The sequence below is a fragment of the Cherax quadricarinatus genome, chromosome 42 (assembly GCF_038502225.1).
Source record: "Cherax quadricarinatus isolate ZL_2023a chromosome 42, ASM3850222v1, whole genome shotgun sequence".
NCBI lineage: Eukaryota > Metazoa > Arthropoda > Malacostraca > Decapoda > Parastacidae > Cherax > Cherax quadricarinatus.
Window position 1 is genome coordinate 27,450,584 of NC_091333.1, and position 6,754 is coordinate 27,457,337.

Sequence of the window (6,754 nt, forward strand, 5' to 3'; positions counted from 1 at the left end):
AAATGTAGTGTTTGTATGCAACATAAAGGAAATGTCAATGGTCCTAATCCAATCCAAGTGCACCCAACCACTAGCGAACCGTGGGAAAGAGTTGCCCTTGACTTGTTAACCAATTTTAAATGTTCCCTCCAAGGCAACAAACATCTGTGTGTTATGGTAGACCATTTCACCAGATATTGTGAGTTAGTTCATATTGCAGATAAGACTGCCGAGACAGTAGCTAAAGCGTTTAAAGAACGCATTGTCTGCAGGCATACCACCCCTAAGTCCTTAGTAACAGATAATGGAGGCGAATTCTGTAATGAGATTCTTGGAAATTTGTGTACTTTGTACAAGATCTCTAAATCCACCATTGTTCCTCATCATCCTGCCAGCAATGGGTTAGCTGAACGAACCAATAAGAAAGTACTTGATGTTTTGAGAGCCACTATCAACCCCAATAGTGAAACTTGGGATGAAGTTATACCAGATGTTCAATGTGCCATAAATTCTGCTTACAGTGCTTCCATAGGTGATACTCCACATTATATATTGTATGGTGCAGACAAGCATTTACCCTATGAGTTGTTATATTCCACTCCGAAACCCAATTACAATCCTGATGATTTTGCAGCAACTCGTACAAGCATAGCTCAGAGTGTTTTTAGAAGAGTCCGTGAAACACTTCATAAATCAACAACAGAATTTACTAGAGTAACTAATAGCCGTGCTAAGCCATCAAAAGTCAAAGTAGGTTCGAGAGTAATACTGACAAATTTCAACAAAACATCCGCAATGCCTAAGCTCGATCAAAAGTTTGTCGGACCTTATCGAGTTGTAGAATATATCTCTGGTAATAAGTATAAGGTTAGAGAGATTAGTACTGGTAAGTACAAAGAATCGCATTTAGATCATATGAAAAAACGCCTTCTTGAAGTTCAAGAATATGCAATCCACCCATCCCTCTCTCTCTTGTCTTACTGCTGTCACCACGTCATAGAACTCCAGTAGGTTTGTGACACAGGATTTCCCATCCCTGAAACCACGTTGGCTGCTGTTGATGAGATCATTCCTATCTAGGCGTTCCACCACTCTTCTCCTGATAATCTTCTCCATGACTTTGCATATTATACCTGTCAGTGACACTGGTCTGTAGTTTAGTGCTTCATGTCTGTCTCCTTTTTTAAAGATTGGGGCTACATTTGCTGTCTTCCACGCCTCAGGCAATCTCCCTGTTTCGATAGTGTGTGTGTGTGTGTGTGTGTGTGTGTGTGTGTGTGTGTGTGTGTGTGTGTGTGTGTGTGTGTGTGTGTGTGTTTTCGTATGTGTGTGTGTTTGTGTGTGTGCGTGACTACTCACCTGATTGTGGCTACAGGGGTCGATTCATAGCTCCTGGTCCCGCCTCTTTGCTGTATGCAAAAATTATTTACGAAAAGAAAAGATGAAATAATCAGTCCCTCAGTCTTAACGAATCTGAAGCCTTCGTATTCATCAGTACTAAGGTACTGAGCACCTGCTTACAGGCTGAGGGACTGATTACCTCATCTTCCACTGTCTTCTGTGTATAGGTCTGCAAGTCTGAGGGACTGATTACCTCATCTTCCACTGTCTTCTGTGTATAGGTCAGCAAGGCTGAGGGACTGATTACCTCATCTTCCACTGTCTTCTGTGTATAGGTCTGCAAGGCTGAGGTACTGATTACCTCATCTTCCACTGTCTATAGATCTGTAAAGTCTGAGGGACTGATTACCTCATCTTCCGCTGTCTTCTGTGTATAGGTCTGCAAGACTGAGGGACTGATTACCTCATCTTCCACTGTCTATAGATCTGTAAAGGCTGAGGGACTGATTACCTCATCTTCTGGTATCTTAGTTTATCATCTCAACATTTAATTGGAAAAAGCCGCTGGATGGTGAAACGTCATCAAATAAATATAGTCAGGTGTTGTACATGTGATTAATTCTCCATCTTATCGATATTGTACATCATTATTGTTAATACTATCTACACAGTCTTCATAAATGAACAAGTTCCAGATTCTGAACTTGGAAGACGAATGATGAACCATGTAATGTTCAATAATATAAAAACATATAAGTGGTTCATAGCTCAGTGGTAGCACCATCGGCTCACACTCGACAGACCCGGGTTCAATCACAGGTGAGTCGAGACGAATGATCAACATCCAGAATGTTTATTGCCAACAATACAGAAGACAAAACACATTATTTAGACAATGTTTTATGCTCTGTTAGAGCTTTATCAAGTCATGTCGTCTGAATCGGGATATTTTTTTTATTAACATATCGGCTGTATCCCACTGAGGCATGGTGACCCGAGAAAGAAGAAACACTTTCATCACCACTCAGTTCATCACTGTGTTGCATGAGGTGTGCTGACACTATAGTTAAAAAAACTACAACTTTTATCTAGTGAAAAATCTGCACAAGGAAATCACTCCCTACGAAAGCAAAAAACTCGGCAGACGGTACAACAGTTACCTGGATACCTGGAGGTTACCTGGAGGTTATTCCGGGGATCAACGCCCCCGCGGCCTGGTCCATTACCAGGCCTCCAGATGGATCAGGGCCTGATCAACTAGGCTGTTACTGCTGGCCGCACGCAGTCCAACGTACGAGCCAAGAGCCCGGCTGATCAGGCACTGACTTTAGGTATCTGTCCAGCTCTCTCTTGAAGGCAGTCAGGGGTTTATTGGCAATTCTCCTAATGCTTGATGGGAGGCTGTTGAACAGTTTTGGGCCCTAGACACTTATGGTGTTTTCTCTTAGTGTACCAATGGCGCCCCTACTTTTTATTGGGGGCATTTTGCATCGCCTGCCCTGTCTTTTACTTTCGTAGGGAGCGATTTTTGTGTGTAGATTTGGGACCATTCCTTCCAAGATTTTCCAAGTGTAGATTATGATACATCTCTCCCTCCAACGAGTACAAGTCAAGTGCTCCCAAGCGTTCCCAGTAGTTAAGGTACTTGACAGAACTTATACGTGCAGTAAAGGATCTCTGTACACTCTCTAGATCTGCGATTTCACCTGCTTTGAATGGAGGGGCGTCATGAGTAAGCTAGGTGACGATGCTATAAGTGCCAGAGGCCAAAGACTGTTCAATTGCCTCCCAGCATACATAAAGGGGATTACCAATAGACCCTTGGCTGTATTCAAGAGGGAGCTGGACAGGCATTTTATGTCAATACACGGCCAGCCGGGCTGTGGTTCGCACGTCGGTTTGCGTGCTACCAACAGTAACATCTTGGTTGATCAGGCTCTGATCTATCGAAAGGCCTGGTCATGGACTGGGTCGCGGGGGCGATGACCCCCGAAACATCCTCCAGGTATACCTCTCCTTCAGAGTGCAGGCACTCTTCTTCCCATCTCCTGGACTCAAGTCCGGCTTACCAGTTTCCCCGAATACCTTCATAAATGTTACTTTGTCATTATTTGACAATTTACCAATTTTTTACATGCATATAGACACGTGGTTCCTGTACGACAACTCTGAAACAAAACTTTTCTTTCAGTAGAAAACGAAAGACAAGCGACGATCCTTAGAATCAGCCCTAATTATCACTAGAAACACCATTACAAGACCCAGGTCAAGACCCGCCCTGGCGAACCTACCTGTACCTTTAATTAACATTACAAAGATAATGGTTGACTTTCAGTGTACTATATCAGTTGCCGACCTTCTGTTGGGTCAACTGCCTGACCTGACATAGACGATCACCTCTCCCTCTCTTTGTCTGCACTGTTGACTGATATATTTTATGCCTATCTGAATACTGCCTAAAAAAAATTATAAATTTTAGTGGCCAAGCTGAATAGCATTTACTAACAAATGTCTCCACATTGACTGTGTGTTTTACTTGCTGTGTGTAAGGTGGAAGATGCAAATTAGTTTGGGATGTTTGCAATTTACCAGTTTCACTGGAGGAATTGTGTTATTGGTGTCGTCTTTCGATCGGATTCCATCCTCCAGAATTAATAAGAACTTCAGATGCGTTTCGGTCGCTGTGCTATATGATAAACATATCTCCCCCCATATCCCGTAACCCCAGCCCTTCGTACCTCATGCATGCAGGGAACAAAATAATTGCACCTTCAACCCAACCCCCTCCAAGAAAATGAAGACTCAATAGGTCCAGGAGCTGGAGATCAGCACCTTGAAGATGCCCATGACTTCAAGATCAACACCGTCAAAAAAAGTCTAGTTCCTTGAGCTTTACAACCTCTACAAGGTCAGATCAACACTCATAAGAGAACCAAGAATTGCAGTCATAGGAACCTTCCTCTACGTAACATGTACTAGAAAGTTGAAGCCGATCAGAATAGGCATTGGAATGTTATCACGTGGAAACAAATATAGTGTTTCCAATAAAATTAACAATTTTTCATCTACAAATTTTGAGACCAAGCCAAAGGATAAGATATTTAAACATCATTAGCAAATTTGCTCATGTCACTATTTATTCCCTCATCTATGTCGTTTATATAAAATGTGAACAACAAGGGGCCCAACACTGACCCCTGTGGAACACCGCTCGTCATGCTTCCCCACTCTGATTTCTCCACATTTATGCAAACTCTCTGCTGCCTATTTGTCAACCATGCCTCTACCCTGGAAAAAAATTCTCATCCTATTCCGTGTGCCTTAAGTTTTCACAACAGCCTCTGATGTGGAACTCAATCGAAAGCCTTACTGAAGTCCAAATACACAATATCATATTCAATACCATGATTTACCTCATCAAATACCTTAGTGAAGAAAGTTAGTAAATTCGTAAGACAGGAACGCCCCTTTGTACAACCGTGCTGAGATTCAGTAATCAATTTATGTCTTTCAAGATGGCAGCGAATTGCTTCGGCAATTAATGATTCCATAAATTTACCAACTATGAAGGTAAGGCTTATTGGTCTATAGTTCGAAGCTAAGGACCTGTCACCTGCCTGGCAAATAGGTATTACATTTCCCATTTTCCACTTGTTTGGCACTGTGCCAGTTTGTAGTGATATATAGCAAAGATTAGCCAAAGGTTCATCTCTACATTCTAAGTTCATCTCTACATTCTAAGTTCATCTCTACATTCTAAGTTCATCTCTACATTCCTTTAACACCCTTGCAAACAGTTCATCAGGGCCTGGGGATTTATTAGCTTTTAATTTCTCTATTTGTCTGAGACCATGCCACTAGTTACCCCAATAGTGCATAGTTTATTATCGCCCTGTTCTACATAATTTATTGTTTCTGGCATTTTGCTAGTAACTTCCTGAGTAAAAACTGAGGAAAAAGGTATGGAAATTTTCACACATTTTCTTATCACTGTCAGTGATCTGACCTAAGTTACTCTTAAGTGGGCCTATCTTGTCCCTAATCTTACTTCTGTATACTTGAAAGAACCCTTTTGGGTTAATCTTCGAATCACTTGCGAATTTAGCCACATAATCCCTTTTTGTTTTTCTTATTCCTTTTTTTTATTTCTCTCTTTAATTGAATATATTGATTTCTTAACTACCCTTTCCCTCTTTTGATATGCCTAAATGTGACTCTCTTTTTGGCCAATGAGATATTTTAATCTTATGTTTATCCATTTGGGATAATTTTTGTTGGATCTAATTTCCCTACTCGGTACAAAAGTCGTCTGGGCAGCTAGCACTATGCTCTGAAATACGTCATAATGGCAACCAACCCTACCTACCTGACCCAAAAGGTCATCTCAATTTAGCCCAGCCAGGTAATTTTCCAGTCCCTTGAAGTCGGCCAAGCGGAAATTTGGGACAGCGACTTGATTGCGGTTATCTGGGCAATTCCACGATATATTGAAACTAAGTGATTTAAGATTGCTTTTCCCAAGCTCGTCATAACCTCAAGATTATTAATTAGTGATTCTTTTTTTGCAAGAACCAAGTCAAGCAGGATGTTTCCTTTAGTTGATTCTGTCACAAACTGTTTTAAAAAGCAATCCTGAACCGTATCAAGAAAGTCACTATACTCAAGATTTCCTGTCACATTGTTCCAGTCAATTTGTCTAAAGTTAAAATCTCCCATTGACAAAACATTTTCATATCTAGATGCCTTATGAATTTCGTCCATAGCAGCTTACTGCACTCCCACTCAAGGTTTGGGGGCCTATAAATCACACCCAAAAATAATTTTTCACTACCTTCAAGAAACTGTAGCCAAACAGATTCTGTGTCAGATGATTCTAATATTATATCATGTATAACACAACAGTATAAATTATCTCTGGCATACATCGCCACTCCACCACCCTTCCTGTTGACCCTATCAGTGTGGAATAGCTTATAACCCTGTATGTTGCATTCAGAGGGCATTTCTCTATCTTTCAAGTTGAACCAGGTTTCTGTTATAGCGATAATATCTATATTACCTGCACTTGTAAGTAATCTTAGCTCATCTATCTTATTTCTTATACTCCTACTATTTGTATAGTAAAACTTAAGGGAGCTAGCCACTCGTTGCCCTCTACTATCTCTCTTTGTTTGTTGAGCAATTACTTTGCTTTTACCAGCAACTTTATTTTGAATATTGTTTTTTAAACATTCCTGGGGTATCCTGGTAATATCTGCTCTTTTCAACCCTAATGCTGCAGCCTGATTGTTTTTCACAAACACGCATTCCTCTATAATCTATCAGTTTAAATTCCTAGACAAGTCATCAATGACCCCCTCAGTCGAAATGGCTAATGCAACCACTCCTGCATGATTACCACCCATCTAGAGACCCATCAGTTACAGAACCCAGG